The following is a 17,703-nucleotide window of genomic DNA, read 5'->3' as shown; positions in this document are numbered from 1 at the left end:
ATAATCGATAATTTTTATCAAAACATTTTCCAAAAGTCAGAAAGTTTGTTGCAACTTTGGGTGAAAGCAAAAAAATGTTAATTGGATGTAGTGGGACTTCATTGATACCTCAATGATCCCGATAATTTATTAAGAAGTTATTATTTGATTATTTCACAAAAAATTCCTTAAAGAATACTTTTTCTTCGTTTTGCAAATGAATACAGAAAGGACCTAATTTCCGAATTTTTTTTAGACGAGATTATTTGTTATCTAGAGCACGGCAGTGCACGAGGTGGAGAACCGCATGCATTAGCGTGCGCGTGAAAACACTTTAAAAACCGTAGAATTTCTGTGTGCGTCTGAACTGAATAAGTCATAAGTCAAACGAAAGGTATTGCCCTCCAACTAGAGCAATGTTTGTTTTTGTAACAGCCTACCAGTTTTGGAGAAATTTGCGTAAATTTGAAATGAAATTAAATTAATTTCACTAACTTGAAGTCTCCAGATTAATTATTTTTTCAGAACACCTCAACCATCCCAATCCGACTTTTCGTTTGGAAGTTTTTCAAGAAAACCCGATTATTCTTCTGCTTCCAAAATGAAACCTAATGTGTCCTGTTTGTCTGTTTGTACTATTTTGTTTCTCCTAATGCTGAACAAAATTTGACATGTTAGTTGCTTAAATATTTCCACCCTATGTTTTAAAATTTTTTAAAATACCTTAAGATTACGTAAGCTTTTTAAATTTAAAGATGCATAGCTTTATAACCAATTTAAACAATTATATCCAATGCATAGCTTTATAAGCCGTATAACCAATATTTTTTCATATATAATTCCTTTTAAAAAAAAAAAAATATAATGTATCTATAAGACATACACATACTTTGGGATATACTTAATTAAAAATGTATACAATTACGCTTAATAATTAGATGAATATTTATGTATGTAATAATTATGCAAGGGGAGAAGGGGGAGTTTAGATTACAATTAAATAGCCGGACTACTTAATTGCTATGTTTAAAATACATAATTCGATTGGTAGTCAAACTGGTAAATAAGTGGCGGCCAGAGATAACCGTTCTTTGCTCTTCAAATTATGGCCAATCTTCTAGCTTATCGCATTCTAGACAACACGCACTCGCTGGGGAGCAGCTGGGAGTCGTCTGGAGGACGTTCAAGCAGTTACATATCGGCTAGCCTATATAGACCTACGGTTATATCTCCTAAGATAGCAGCGGTGCGGGGGATGATGGTAAATCAGTCGATGGTGGAAGCGGTGGCAGAGGAAGAGGAGGATCACTAGGGGGATCCGAGTCCGAATCCATGGCCATCCATCACTCGTCCGACTCGGAACCCGAACCGGAATCATCGTCCTCGTCCGAACCGCCAGACCGATTGAGTCTCAGCATCTCCTGGAACTCATGCACCCGGATCTTCTCCGGTACGATCTGCAGGAGAAACTCCAGGTTCTTTCAGGTTCTCGGTTGAGGGCTGTTGCGATGCCGGGAACGACTCCATGTACGCCTCGCTGGCCGAATGCTGGACAAACATCTCCGTGCACTTGGTCATAAGGAAGAGCACCTCGTTGGTGATCAGTCCCGTGTCCGAACTCTTCATGATCGTCTGCACCGGGCTAAGGGGCAGGAAGGTATCCGAGCTGGGGCCTCGGCCTGATTTGTCGTGTTCCGCCATTATTCTCTATAGTTTCAGTTGCCGGCTTAGTTTTTGTTGATCAGTTCGGTTCCTTAAGCCGCTATATAATCGTGCTTCATTTCAAGGCAATATTTTTTAGATATCTGTTACACTTTTTACCAAATGCCTAAATCGTAAAAAAATACACTGAAAATAAATTAAATGCATAAATTAAATAATAAATAAATAAAATGCACGAAATATTTGATATCCACTTTTGTGTCCAAAAAATGCAATATAAAACTTCCTATTAAAAACTTTTCTTAGTTGGCACGTGAAAGAAAAATTAAAAACAAGAAAGGATAGCTAACTTGGGGCGGAGCCGTAACTGATACACCCTTGAAGTTACAATCGAATCGAATCGGATATAGTTGGCCGTTCATTATGAGAATCCTTATGATAATTAAACCAATTTATAAGAACACAAAATCTAGAAAAAAGTGCCAAGCTTCTATCTTGAAAAATATCAAAGTTAATCAACAAATACCATTTCCGATATAGGCGGCCGGATATAGATATAAACGGCCGATCATTATAAAATTCGGTAGGTCGCATCAATTGACCAAAAATATAATCTGTTGGAAGTTGCAACTTGCTATTTTCCAAAACACGAAAGTGGGTTATTTCTGGGAAAGTTGGGCCAAAAATAGAATCCATCCATATGGCAGCTATATTATATAGTCGGCCGATCCATGCCGTTTTGACCTACATATGTTTATACTGTGTGCAGGAAGTTCAAGTTTGTTTCAAAATTTGCCTATAGCTAATATACATACATATAACTGAAAAACAAATTTAATCGAAATCGGCCGTTTTTTAGACGAGATATACCGATATATAAACATACATACATATATGTATAATTTTCCATACAAACAGGCTAAAATTTTGAACGTGGATCTCAAAGAGATAAGAAAAAAATCTCAAGAGATAAAGCTATCCGATTTGGAACTTGAACTCGAACTCGAATTAAAATAAGTAATGTCATTTGATCCGTCTTATCCAAATACATTGGCACATAAACCCTTGTGACCGCTTAGAGGGAAAGCCCCAGAAGGTGGGAAAATCGATCGGAAAGCACAACTCAAAAATTCTTTGCTGTCAACTGCAATTATTTGGAAAAGATCTAAAAGGACGGGGCTTAAGGCAGTTGGACAAGGCAAACAAAGCAGCCAAGCAGAGAAGTCGCCACGCTGTTGTGCAGTGGAACTAATAAAAATCATAATTTTCTCATGATAAAGTAAAGCGAAACGGAAAACTGTCCAACCGCTTGGCTTTTAAAAGGCAGCTGAGCGGCGAACGTTGAAAGAACGTTGTAAGAACGGAGCGAGGCTGGGTAAACATGAATAAATAAAATTAAATGCAGCTGCCCACTTAAGAGATGAGCATGCAATTTTAAATAAGAATTAAAAGCATAAAACTGTAAATAGACACAAAAGACTGTGAGTCGGAGGCTGAGCGAGGCAGAGTAAGGGCTTTACAGTTTCAAGTTTCAGGTATTCCATTTGTCTATCGAACCAAAATTTTTGAAACGGTCACCGGTCGCCGGTGACTGCAGCGGTAAGCAGTGACGGCTGCGACTGCTGGGACGGCGGTGGAAGCCTCTGAAGGAATCTTCAATTACAAAATTGATTACCATTGAAAATTGAGAATTAAGTTCAGTTTTGGGTTTTCAGCATAATTGCAACTGATTTATGTGGCTGGGCGGTCAAAAGTGCACTGTCATTAGGACGTCCAGGGGGCGGGGGCGGTGTCGGTTTATTGTTCTGTGTTTGCTTTGGGAATGATAAACTAAAATAGACAAAGTTAGCCCGCTCTCAGCGCTGTTGCCCTGGTTTTGGCCTCCAGACTCTAGAGAATCAATCAAGCCAAACGTCAATTAAAATTACCTAACGTTCAAGTTGTATTATGCGCATTATGCAAGACCTGGGCAGACAAAATCAACAGGAAAAACAGCAATAACAATTGGTATGAGGTGCGTCGGAAATGACAGAAAACTATTCAGTTGAGTTGGGCTGAGACTCTTGATTATGGATACGCTAACTTAGTCGGATGATACTGTTTCCGTTGCGTAATTACTTCTTGAGGAGTGGCTAAGGATAGCCTAGGCGAGCCCTGTATCAGAGCTCTTGTTTATTTGACCATCGCTTACTAATTGCGATAGATTAAATTATTCCTAGAAAGTCTAACAACTTAATAATCCCAAATAATTGTAAATATTTGTCCTTTAATGTTGGTGAAAAATGTTGGGAAAGCTATTTTTGTACACAAATTAAATCCACTTGTGCGCCAGAAGGCCACAATTGAGTAGGAAATTAATTTTTGGCGATCTTTTTGGTGGGAACCTTTTGCGGCAAAAATAGTTCTTACAAAATGGAAATGGATTTATTTTTAAGGAAACTATAGTGTATTGTCAATCGATGTAAAGGACTTTGAAGTATCTGAAGAAAATGAATTCTAAGTTATCGTTTCATACGCAGTTTCTTAATCCAAAAAAGAATCATATTTAGAACTTACACTATTGTATGACAATTATTACTAGTTAAGCAGAAGCTACTTACTTGGGTAATAAACGATATTATCAATACAAAACTAAAAAAAAAGTAGAATCTATGAATCTTGTAGAGCACAAGTATAGTTTTTTTTTTTTGGTAGAGATGTTATACACATAAGCCTTATCGGAAAGTGTCAAGTCATTTAGATGATAAATGGTACAATATCTCTTGTAGGTTTCTTATTTCTCCGGCCTACTCTTAGCTCCAGTTCAATATGGATTCTATCATAACGCAGAAACTAAAGCACAGTCCAAAGAGTAAAAAGTTAATTATTGCAAAAACCGTATCTGGTATTCTCAAAGGTTGGCTCTTTCATGGCCAGCTCTATTCAATGGGCTACAGAAAGACAAGTCTATGAAAAATACATATCTTGACAAAGAAAGTCAGCGAAAACATAATAAATAAAGTGTTAAGCAGCTAACAAAGGCCCATAAAATACGGCTGGGCTTGTATTTCGGTCTTGTCTTTTTGCCAGTCCGAAGTCCGGGCACTGGGACTGCCTTCGCGTTTACAAAGCCAAGCGCAAGAGCGGAAAAAGTTTATTCTAGTCAAGCGGCTTCCGTCTGCGGAATTGACCCAGAAACACAATCCAAATTAATAAAAACGAGAAAGGAAAACTAACTCTCGAGCGGAGCCGGACAGCATATACTCTAGCAGTTACGCTTGGAAAAATCTAAAAATAGTTTAACCTTATACCGGTCCTTAACAAACTGTCTAAATGGGATATCATTTACCGAGATTCAATTACCTCTCTAGAATAAATGGCTTGTAGATTTTTTAAGGAGACATGAGTTTAAAAAATGGAGTTAAAATGAGTTAAAAAATCCTTACTAAGGATATCAAATAAAATTTTTCTTTAAAACAAAATGCTAGATTTCGGATAAATTATAATAATTTCTAAGTATAATCCATTTCTTAGTAATTACTTTTTAAAGTCCAATCAAGTATGACCTGGTATTTCCGGTCCCTAATTTCAATACTCAAAAATATTCCACGAGGCACAAATTTATAAGATGTAAGTTTAGAATAATTTTGATTGTGGGTTTTGGTATAAATGCGTTGTTAGTTACATTTTACCAACCCAAATTATTGTGTCCTGCCTTACTTGGAATGCGTTTTTGGCATAATAGAAATGCCGTGACGTTTTTACTTGGCCGTGTAATTATGTTTTCATTTGGAAATCAAATTTAATAGCGTCAGAAATAAAAAAACTACTCTCGTTTTGTTGAATCGGCTGGTTTTGATTTGATGAAGTGGCACTTATAAAGCACTTTCCCCGCCACCTAGCCGCCTCACAGACACCCATCCCACACGCACTCCAATTTATTTGCACTTTGCGTGAGGACAGAGACACTAGCCCCCAACACCCACCCAGTAACCAAAATCCAGCTAACAACCGGGGGCAAGAGTCAACGGCCAAGAGCAACAGCGGGTAGCCAGATGAAAAAACAGCGGAAAAAAATCAAGATGAGCGGAATGTCCGAGTGGCAGAGTCAAGTCCACGTAAATTGTCAATAATGCTGCTTCGGCATTGTTGTTTTCCACTTTGGCTGTGATTTGATTTTGACTCCCACTTCCAGTCCCCCTGCCACTGCCACTTCCATTGGCGTGCCACCCGCACTACCGTTTATCGCCGGCGCTTGTTAACTTTTCCCTGGCTCAGTTTATGCCAATAGCTTTTGGCCAAAATGTCACTTTTTTATTGTCTTTTTATGAGCGCAGCGTGTCGTTCGGCTTTTTTCTGTTGCTTGCTTCGTTGGCGGCCGTTACGGCTTGGCCCCGGCAATGCCGTCAAACGTGCGTCGCAACTTTCGATTAACGAAAATTATTTTACTACTTTAGTGTCCAAAAGCGAGTCTTTCCCCACGCTGCCCTCCTTAAATTTCGCCCTAGCTAAGGGCATTCACAATGCCCTGCCGTGAAAATTGACTGAAGCGATTTAGTTTTTCAGACAGTCTTTGAATTCCCCTGTGCGCGTGATCCTCAAGTGACTCAATTGGCCAAGTTAGACGGTAGCTTTTCATGTTTTGAGAGCGCCCAGCAGATTTCTAAGGTAGATGTGCGCCCGGCATTTCAATTGCAGCCTTTTGATAAATACCCAGCCAGTAAAGCGTTGGCTTTCGTTGGCTTAACTTCATTTTTCGAACCTATGTAGTCGGCGCTGCCGTGGGTGAAAATGGCCCGAATGGCATTCAGCTTTCGCCCTTTTGAAAGCATTGCCACAAAGCAACCACCCTCAGCAGGCTGTACCGCTCTGCCCCAAGTTCCTGCATTCAAAGAGTTTCTAGCTTCGCTCAAAAAAAAATTGTGGCGCAAGGTCAGCCTAAATTTTGTTTTCAAAATCCTCACGGAGGTCGCATAATTCTAAGCGCCTGGATCAGCAACTCAAATTACGTCCGTTTCAACCTCTGGTGGGCGACGAGGCAGGTCGCTACTGCATCCATTTCCAGATGCATCCGAGATCAGCATCCAATACCAATTGGTTTTCCCCGTTCACACTGATTCAGTTTTAGTCCCAAACAAGAGAGGAAAGCTAATTTCGGACGGAGGCGCCGTTGCTATAGCCCTGCATATAGTGAAGTGTCAGCTTATACACCACCATTATGACCTTTTCGATTGTTTAGTTATATGGTAGCTATCGGATATAATTGACCGAATCCTTTCATTGAGGTAAAATCCTACAACCTAATACATAGGTTCATTCATCGACAACGACAAAATACGTTTTTTACAGGGATGTTTTTGAGTTATTAATTTATTTTTTATTCAAAATATATGTATTTATAAGTATTAAAATCATAAAAAATCAGTTGGAGATTTTTTTATGTCTTCAGATGTATTAAACTATTTTTATTAAAACTCTTCCGATTCTCCTTTTTCAAATCCACGAAAGTTTTTATAAATAGTTTTTAACCCAAGAATTGATAAATTGTATATTATCTTTTCGAAGCACCAGACAAAATCTCTTTATCTGACAAAAGTGTCAATAGAATATGCAATACTGTATTTGCATCTCTACAGTATACAAGATACCTATCAATGTAAAAAGAAAATGTGTTCAAACAGCTGTGCGGCTCAGCTACTTGGTGGGTATACCTTTAGGTTCCATTATGTTGGGTCGGCTGCGCATGCGCCTCACGTAGCCAACTCACGTCGGAGTGCCGAGTACTTTGTAAGCTAGCAGCGGTTGTCAGTCTGTGAACTTTCGTGAAAGTTCTGCTTCGGGAGTGATAAATCTTCCAGATGGCTGATATAGTTGTATCTGAATCTGCATCTATAACTGGTTCCCTAACTATTTAGCGGCTGTGTAGCCGAAACGGGTCTCACGTCGTCGGGGCGGGACTCTTTCCCACTTCAGGTGCTTCGCTCTTCGCCCTCTTCTGATAATTATGATTGTAATTTAAATGCAAATTGCCCCAAGAGCTAGCGGGTTCTAGAGCATTTCGTGGGTGCGATTTCGATTCAGCGCTGCAATTTGACAAGCACTGACCCTAATGAACCCGGGGTGGAGCAATACAGCTAATATGAACTTATTGGCAAATGGTTGTGTGAAATCGCCGTCACTTCTTCCTTGTCTTTGCCTTTTTTATTTTATAACATCTGCAGCTGCGGCAACGACAACAGAGAGTACTACACACTCATAATGGGAAATTATGAACGCGTCCGTCGTCACATTAAAACAAACATAACAACTACGTGACTAATTATGTTGATATTAAACTTATTTCCTCCCCCTGCGCTCCCATTAAAGTTCATTCTCTCGGTGTCTGTACGCCAATGCAGAAGAAAGTGAAATTAATGTTAAGTACGCGTAAAACATGTGAGTTGCTTTCATATCCATAGTACGTGTTTCGTTTTTAGTTAAAGTATATTAAGAGACTGCTGCCAAGATTAGCAGAAAAGTCATTTGTATCAAGCTATTTTCCAGCTCGTGTCTCTACATCAGCTCACAAATGGCTGATTGCCTTTGCTGGATAGTCGGCGTGTTTTAAAACTTGTTGGAGGGATCTGATATTTCTTGCTGATAATTTAAATCGACTTGATAAAAGCTCTGTTTAAAAATCCTCAACTTTTAAAACCAAACACCCGAAAGTCATTGAAATTTGTATCGTTCTATATCATTATACAGGGAATCTTAGAGGGACCTCCATATCAAATGGATTCTAAAGAGTATGCCTTTAAAGCTTTAACACTTCCGATCATCCAAAATGCCGGCAAACGGACGAGCTGGCGTCACCTCGGGAAGTGATTCTAATCAAAAGTAGTTGGTATGCCTTTCACATCTTGGCATATTTTATATTGAATGTATATCGAGTACATATTGTAGCTATATTGCACATTCTGTTGGCTGGGAGCTGTCACCTTTGTGGACTTTCATGAAAATACGCGGCCAAAATTGTAAAGAAGACTGGAATCAGAAGCCCCCAAATGCACATAATGAATAGGTGCACGTGATTCGCAGAAACTGAAAACGAAATTATACGGCAAAGCAAAACTAAAACGTTCAAGAAATGAAAAGTGCCTGAAAAATGCATAATACAGAAACTTAGAAAGGAAAGCCGAGAGCGCGTGATTAATTTCGCTTTTCGTTTTAGACAAATTAAAAATGCCAACCGAGTATCTGACCAGACCACTTGTTTGTGGTCGTATTCCCAGTGGAAGTTACTTTTTTTATAATAAAATATTTTCCAAGGCAGCTGAGCTATGGCCAGACATTCGGTGAATATATTTAATTCCTCTAAACGGTTCCTTAAAAACGGAGGGAATTTCACTGGGGGTGGGTTGACGAGAAATGAAGCAAAGGCCAACACACGGAGGTTGAGTTATATTTCCTCAATGTAGGTGCCTTTAAGCACGTTCGAAACTATTGTAACTTCGTAAATAAGACGCTTTTTAAAAAATATATTCTTTTAAAAAATTCTGCCGATGGAACTATTTGCGCCATTCTTATTTACAGACACTTCGAATTCAGAACGCAAACCTGCGGTGCCCAATTGCGATTCGGTTTCGATTCCAGGGCTTGCAGTTTGATTGTTTGCATCGCTCAATAGATTTTCAGTAATACCATCGATTGGCAAACCATAAACCAAAATAAAACTAAAATGCACTACGTTTGGACGCCAATAAAAACTTAACCGGCAGCTAACCCGTTTTTTTCTTTGATATAAATGCAAGTGCCTTTTTTTTATATGCTACACAGCTAGTCTTGTGAGGAGTAAACAGCTTGATACCCCTTAAAGACCATCTCAAAGTATATGGGGTCTGAAGAATACGCTTTCCCCATCATTGAATCATTCCAATAGCTTTTTAAATATTGTTAGTTAATATCCTGATGTAGACTTCGCCTCCATCGCACTGCAAAATAATAATACCCTCTGAAAGACTTCAAATATCGTATTGATGGGAGTGAATGAAGAGCTTATGTTTGTCATGAAATTAAATCGCATCGGAAATGGGAAAATATTCCACAGCAAACAATCAAACTAAAATAGGATTAGTATCGCTCTGTGCTTAATTTCACAGTATAAACGCTGATTTCAAAATGGTTGTATTCGGGCAAGCGCCAAGTGAAAACAAACAATAAAAGCGCTAAATTAAAGCAAAACAATTGTCAGACCGTTGTGCGAAAAGCGAAATTTTAAAACCTCTATAAAATACCCATTTGTGAAAGACGGTTGTGGGTCAGTAAGATTATTTAAGATTCCACCAACAATCCGAATTTCGGGACGTCTTCCTCTATTTTGCAGTAAAATTATATTGCTGGAATAATTCTATATTAACAAGAATAAAAACTTTTGACTTATTAAAAAACTTACCTAATAAATTTTTGCTAAGCTGGTCATATTAGGACAAAGCATCTTAGACACGCCCAGAGTATGCTTCTTAAAAAAGTCATAAAAGGAGCGCCTTAAAAAAACCACACCAAAAAATGCCAAAAAGATAGTGTGAGTCCCTGCAGCCCCCGAAATGAAAAGAAATTATCTCATCAAAGTCATGCAGTAAAACATATAAATTACATGATATATGATATATTATAATATATGATATGATATTTAATATATTATTCGAACCTGACGAGGAGAAGCCATGTGATGGAGCCATTATGTTAAAATTATATAGTTTGGCTTATATCCCATTCCTCACAACCTTTCTAGCTAAAAGCTGGGATTTTTTGAGTGCATGCTCTACAAATTTGACCCACTTTGCATTATTCAGCGTTGTTCTGCGTTGAACAAATTGCAACCGCTAGGGAAACGAATTTTGAGAGCTTTAAACATTGCAGCTGGGACTAATACTATTAGTCTTTAGTTGGTAGCAGTATTAATAAAGCCGATTTTTGACATAGCGTTGTCCCGGCTGGTGAGTGAACTTTGAACCGGAGACTTTCCGGCTACTTAAAAGCCGCCCACATCACTCCAGCTTGGCCAATTTTCGGTGGCATCCGCCACTGAAGGTATCAGCTTTGGACATATAGGGCAGCAGGGGCGAGAGCAGGACCTCGGGCTCAACTATCTGCGAAAATTTGCTCAGTTACTTTTGTGCAATCCCCAAATCCCAGTTCAATTTTATCTATGTACGTATGTATCTATCTGAAGCGGCAAGGGAAGCCCTCGCTGCCTCTCCCTTCTTGCCTTCGGGTCCGAGTGCGGCTTGAATGGAACTGTTGACGTAAATTGACAACAAAGCCAGGCACTCAGCTGCGCAGTCTTATTCTTTGCCCTCGAAAAATGGAAGTCATGATTCGGGTAATGGCAAATGGCAACTGGACCCGGTGCCATGTTTATTGCATTTCGCATCGCTCTGTGCCAAATAAACACTGCTCGCGCCCTGAAAGGTAGCTGTAGCTGCCTAATTTTTTGATTCCGTCCTTCTATTCATCTGCCAGATGCAAAGGACCTCACCGCAAAGCTGCAGTGCTTTTATATGCACCTTTTCCTGGGTAAACAGAAGCTTAATTGGCCCACCCTTGCCCCCGCCTATTACACCGCCCAATCACCCACTCCTACTGGGGCGTGTAGGAGGACTCCTCCTTTAAATGGAGGATGTGTGCGAGATCCTTTGTTTGCCCAGATTGATGCTAACTACAAGCACTTGCTGTGATGTGCTCGGCTGTGCTGCTGGACATCCATTCATGCTGCCTTTTTATTTAGTTATCCAGACCGCAGAGTAATACGTGAGGGGTTTCAAGCCAGGCGTCCTGGAATCGGGGCGAATACGCAATGCTCCCTCTCAATTAGGGACGACTTGTACCTGTAATGCAGATCACAGTCGTTGTGGGAATCGATTTGTGTTTCTTTCCCTCGCAGTTCGAGGCCGTAACTGAGTCATTTTCTTGTGGGTTGCACTGAAGACTTTCCCGAGAGAAATGCGAGAAATGCGAGAAATGGGAAATGGAAAATGAGAGACGGTGCATAGAGCAAGCCTTTTTGCGCACAGCTTACAAGGGTTCTAGTTTGACGGCAAATTTTGTTTTTGCTCCCATAAAATTCCCAGAAATAATCCGGCTGCGTGCAACCTTGCTTCGTTACCGAGCCAACGAAATCATATTTTATTTTGGGCTTTAAAGCCAATTCTGCCAGAGTCTGGATTTCGTATTATAATGCACCATCAGAGATGAACAATCCGCACAGGAAACTGCACACTCCACTCATATACACACATGTATGTACATGATGTGTGTAATAACTGGAGCATAAATGCGAGTATATTGCTGCTCAAAGCACTTCGAAATATTTGGCCCCAGGTTGCAAGCACAAAGCTCGCTTTATGTGCCTTAACCAAATGTATTCCCAGACGATACGTCACTCACCTGTATCGCATACAGGTACTCATGCTGAAGTTTGGAATTTAAAATTCTGAACTTTTTGATTACATATGTAAATGGGGGACTCGATGCAGTCAACTGGTTCCTTTTAATGGGACGGAGCACACCTAGGTTTGCATTCTATTAGCAGGTCAAAGTAAATTAAACTGCTCATTGCTGTTTTTGCTTTTAATAATTTACGAAGGAGCCCGACAGGACTACATTATTTTTTCATCTTTCCTCCTTATTGAAGCTGCTGGCCGGAGTAAAAGAGTTGTCTGCGAAAAGCAATAAAGAAAACATTTATAATATCTGATGGAGAAGCAAATTAAGCTACTCGGATGACACACATCTTGAGCGAAGTGCCCTGATGTCATCGGGAGAGAATTTTCTACAGGCATCCAAATAATTCTTAAGTCAATCAAGACAATAAAATTGGACATGATAGACAAACGAGGACCGGGATTTAATTTGTGTTTTATGATCGTTATTTAGATACTTCCTGGGATTTCGAAGGACGGTAATTAAAACGCTTCCAAATCGAACGTCAAGACAGGCGCAAGTCAGGGACAACGATTTTGGCATGGCGCAGAATACTTTCGAGCTGCTGGTACTTTGGCAGTATCTCAATTATTTCAATTTGGCATCGTTCAAGCATTTTTAATAATGGCCAAGAATCCTGGCAAATAAAGGATCTGCCAAGAATGGCAATTCCGAAACTTTCTCTGTTCATTTCTCTGCCTTTTATTACGGTGCATAAACTACCAAAAATTTTGCAAGCTAATTTCTTAGTCGGAAAGTCGGAAAGTCGAGAAAAAAGGTAAAATTGTGGGGTCAAATGAAACACGAGGGCCAGCACGAGCAGAACGGGCTGGAGGAGCTAAGATAAAGTTGCGCCGCACCAAGAAATAACTCAATAAAGGGTATTCAATGAATGAATTGACAAGAACTTGGCAAACTTGGGATATGCTTATAGATGCTGCTCCTCAGACAATAAATTAATGCCATCCGAGCTGAACAAAAGGTGACAGCAGAAACAGGAAACGACGGAAGACAAAAGCGCATCGCTGAATATTATTTTTCATTAAGGACATATGTGAGTGTGGGCGAGTGCCGAGGACGAATCGGATGATGACTACTGTTCCTCGGCTTTTTCGCTTGCCTCTGAGATATTAAGAGCATATTCAATGAGCACTGGCCCTCCTCAAAAAAGCAGCATTCAATCAGCTCTCGGTTGCGGACCAGCGGGCATTAAAAGTCAAATGGGACGTCAAGAGCCCGCAACTATGGAATGGGCGATTAAGCCAAAGTCTGGCTTCAAGACCGAATCCAGCTCTGAGTCCCACATCGAGTCCGATTCCGAGTCCCTAGCCACTTTCCATGGTCGCCATCGCAGCTCCTTTCGCGACCATTCCACTCTCCTCCATTCTCCGGCAGGTCCGTTGGGGAAATTTTACTAAATCGCTTGTAATCAATCAGTTGAAAATTAAATTCTCCAGCGCCAGTTTCGATTAAGAGTGACGCAGTGCTTCAGGATGAAAAGGAACGCAAAAAGAAAGTATCTGATTGCAACATTGATGTGCAACGCAGCACAATGAAAAATAAATCAAAGGAAAAATCACATGAAGTTATATTTTTTTGCCCATTAAGAGGATATAAAAATTTTGAGTAATCTTGATCTTTCGCCCTTTAATAATAAAAACGCTTAAAAAGCCGCTAACGGAAAATATAAATAACTTAAACCATATACCACTTAACGTAAAATATTGAAAAAAATACAAATATTTTCTAGTTAAGAGTGTTCTTCCAAATGGGGCGTCCATTCGCCATCAACAGAACCTCACATTCCGCTGCCAAATTAATAACTCCCACAAGAGCCAATGGCTCTTACCATCAGCTGCCCCTCATTTTTCCATCCTGGCCATAGAAGTCGTCATGATGGCCGCCATTGAGACATGCGTCCCGCAGTTGCTGTGCGTGAGTTGAAAAATTTTTATTGCATACATTTGGGCCGTCAGCGTAATTTCTCACTTTAGCAGAGAGCGCGGGCCTGTGATGCCTGCGTGAAGTTTATATGGCGTCGGCACGCGTTGACAAATGGGGACCTGACCCCGCCCCCCAGCCTCCTACGGAAAACAGGCTACAATGAATGACGATGTGGGGCTAGAGCGATGGCTAAAGGCATCTCCATTACTGGGTATCACGGCGTCTAGTGAATAGTGCCATTTAGGCCAGCAACTTTATGTTTCGCGACCCTCTGGCGCTGCGGAGCGAAATTTGCTTTCTTCCGCAGCGCGCACCAGTTTATTTTGACGCCTTCGGGCTCATAAATAAACTTCCAGAAACTCAAGATGATGAATTGTGTTGACGACTCTTTAGGGATTATGGTTTTCCCTACCTAATTTACCCCAAAAACTCTTATATTCACACCGGGGGTATTTTAAATTTGTTTAGCTGTGTGTGGTGTTCATAGGCGAAGCCCCATACTTTTGTTTCTGCAAAGAACCGGATTAGGCATTCGATTCCTGTTAATTCCAATTAGCTTATTGCACCCTTCCGCGGGTCTCGCTGAAACTAAGTTTTAAATCACATTTTCCTGCCATGTAAATAGATTCCCGACTTCAGTTAAGGAGTGTATAAATTCGTCGACCTTTCGAAGGGCTTATCAAAGTAATTTGGAAGCAGATGCCGAAATTCCGATCCATTTTCCTGGGTATTAAAGTATGTATTTATGTTCCTCGGGCTTAATAATTAAGAGTTTAAAAACCAAACCATTTTTATTTATTAACTTAATATGTTAAACTAATATGTTTAAGTAAATTATGCAACTTGGAATTTGGGACCTGAACTGTGCTCGAGCAAACAGTCGCTTGCTCAAGCTAATTTAACTTTTCTTTGGCTCGCACACGGACACTTCCAGCTGCGGTAGGGCCAGGACGAGGCTAAATAAATATAACGAGAAGTCTGCTCAATGCTAGGCCAGGGATTTTCTCGAAGTTATTACGTGAGGTAGTTGCCCTAAAAATTTATGCACTCCCGGCGCACAGGACTCCTTGCGCGCTGACGTGCACAGGTCGAGCGGAAGTAGTGGCCCATAATGGCTCAAATCTGAATTATGTGGCAAGAAACCGGATGTCAAGGAGCAGAGAAGGCCGGGCGGCGGCAGTAGAAATGACAAGCGGACATCCGTCATAGGTCAGAAATCAGCATGCTAAGCACTGTGCCCGACTCCGATGTCTCAGCAAGCCCTCGTCTCCGGCCATCGGTTTTATCAATTATGCAAATGGCAAATTTAACACCTCAGAAAAGTAGCATATACGGGAATGCAGCTTGAGCGGGTCGGTCTGGGAGCCCTAGTTGGTGGGACTCACTAAGTCGATGAGACGACGAACCGTCGCCCATAAATCTTTAGCGCCGTAAATGCAACGTGACGTTAGCAGCCCGACAATGAATTTAAAATACTTTTTGTTCCTGGTGGACTTTTCAAGTGCTGCGGCAGACCAGCGCTGCCGACCGCACTAAGTTGCTTAATTTTACGGTCGCGGTTTCGGTCCCGGATATCAAGGCAAAGTGGAATTTTCCGTTAAACACACATAAGTTATGCAGGAATATTAAAGCAAAACCAGGACGCAGTGAAGCCCGAAAGGCGGACGTGGAACTGCAGTTTTCATTGGACAGGGGAAATAATGAGACGATGGTTGCCATGATAAAGATGGAGTTGATTACGTGTGGAAATATTTTATGCGATTTCAAAAATGAAACACAAACGGCTCGAGGGCTATTAATTTAAATCCACGTCAGGAGCGAAGCTCCCGGGACCCGATTTTCGACTCCCTAGTCCCGAGCTCCGACTCTCGAGTTCCGAGCTCCGAGTGGTAATATTCTTTTTCATAATTCTTTGTCGCTTTGCTTGCATAAGCATTTGTTTTATGCTCTCCCACATCCTTGCGTCTTGAATTCTTTGTCAGCTGTGGCTCCAGCCTGAGGACATTATTTTTCTTCTCTTGCTGAGCTCAGCGCAAAATGCCTTCGCTTGTAATATTAAAATAACCGGAAACGGAAATTCAAAACGCCACTGCATGCCCGCGTATGAGAAGGTTTGTAGGTGAACACTGGTACACGTCCACTACTGTACACTGTACACTTCACACGTGTTGGTATTTTTTCATATTTGATTTTCTTGCAGAACCCTATGGGCGCCCTTGCATGTCGCTAAGTATTTATAAAACGTGCATACAGGCATGCCAAAATAAACACCCCGGGGACTCCAGACGAACGTCCAGGTCCCGTGCTCATCCAGAATTCAGTTCTAATAAGGCTGCCCCTCCGAGTCCTTCGGCGCTATTGATTGTTTCCTCCGCAACAAATTATAAGTACAAAACGGTGAAGGCTTCCCGGCGAGAGGGTGCTTTACGGACGCTGGCTTGTTGGCATAACAAGCACGTGCCAGGACAAAGGGGTTGGTCGGGGACTGGGGCCGATTGGGGTAGCAGAAAATCTTAAATCCAGGCCTTTATATTATATAATGAGTGCAGGGAACGCGCCGCACCTGATAGATCAAGGATTACGGGATTGTCAGAGGCTTTTGGAACTTTGTCCAATTCTTCGTTTATGTGCACTTTGACTCCATGTGTGCTATTAAAATTTAATTGGTACTCCAATGTACTTAATTGGCAAGGCACGATAATTGAAACTGCGTAGAATAATAGGTATTAAGGAAGAATTAAAGAAGCTCTGTAAACAATAATACATAAATACAGATTTGTAAATTTTAATCATATTCGGAATTACATATTTTTACGGTCGCGAACGTACGAGAACGTACGATTTTTCCACAAAAAAAATTTTTTTTTTTTTGATTACCTCTTTGTTTTTATAAATAAATTTATATTTTCTTAAAAAATTTGAATTTAAATTTTATTTTAATTTTAATTTAATTTAATTTCGATTGCCACTTCCATCTACAACTATTTTTTATACGTACGTCATACATACGGTCGCGAACGTACGCCACTTTAAAATTCAATATAACAAAAATTTCTTGAAAAAGTCGGGATTTTTTTTATAAATTTCAATAGTTTACACTTAAATGACTTAACACATAAAGTTTCATCCACCTGCTTTCACTCAATGCGAAGCAATTACAATAAAATTATGTTTTGGGTCGCGAACGTACGATTAAAACATAGTTAAGAATCAAAATACAAATTAAGAGGTAATTGAACATTTTTTCGCTCTCTTTAATTTTTTTTTGTCTTATTAGATTGGTATTAAGAGATTTAGTACAAAAAGAGCAAACACAGCATATGTTTTCCTTGAGAAATAAATAAACATAAAAATGTCTTTAAAAGTATACAAGAAAGGAAAGCTAACTTCGGGCGGAGCCGAAGTTTATATACCCTTGCAGTTAAAACCGGATATATATCGCAAACATCGGATATAGTTGGCCGATCCTTATGAGAATATGATAATATAACCCAATTTATTATAATACAAAATTTAAAACAAGTCCCAAGCTTCTATCTTTAACAATACCAAAGTTGGTATTTCTACCAAAAACCATTTCCGAACGTTCAGTTATATGGCAGCTATAGGATATAGTCGGACGATCGTTGTGAAATTTGGTAGGTCGGATAAACTGACCAAAAATATAATCTGTACCAA

General features: G+C 40.1%; 2 long non-coding RNA genes and 1 pseudogene across 3 annotated transcripts; 2 read left to right on the top strand and 1 right to left on the bottom strand.

The window, feature by feature from the left end:
- Window positions 1–855: 855 nt before the first annotated feature.
- On the bottom strand, window positions 856–10,503 carry LOC108130220 (chromatin accessibility complex 16kD protein-like; annotated as a pseudogene).
- On the top strand, window positions 8,003–9,142 carry LOC138926022 (uncharacterized). The gene is made up of 3 exons (XR_011442333.1): window positions 8,003–8,055; window positions 8,365–8,503; window positions 8,563–9,142. It is a non-coding gene; the product is annotated as an uncharacterized lncRNA (long non-coding RNA).
- Window positions 10,504–10,531: 28 nt separating the features above from the next.
- Window positions 10,532–16,878, top strand: LOC138926021 (uncharacterized). Of its 2 annotated transcripts, XR_011442332.1 has the most exons (4): window positions 10,532–10,595; window positions 13,832–14,016; window positions 14,079–16,136; window positions 16,226–16,878. It is a non-coding gene; the product is annotated as an uncharacterized lncRNA (long non-coding RNA). The 2 variants fall into 2 exon arrangements; XR_011442331.1 differs by having other exon boundaries at window positions 13,832–16,136.
- Window positions 16,879–17,703: the final 825 nt, after the last annotated feature.

This window comes from Drosophila bipectinata, chromosome 2R (genome assembly GCF_030179905.1).
Source record: "Drosophila bipectinata strain 14024-0381.07 chromosome 2R, DbipHiC1v2, whole genome shotgun sequence".
Taxonomy (NCBI): Eukaryota; Metazoa; Arthropoda; class Insecta; order Diptera; family Drosophilidae; genus Drosophila; species Drosophila bipectinata.
Note: the sequence above shows the minus strand (reverse complement) of the source record. Positions and strands in the feature narration are given on the sequence as shown.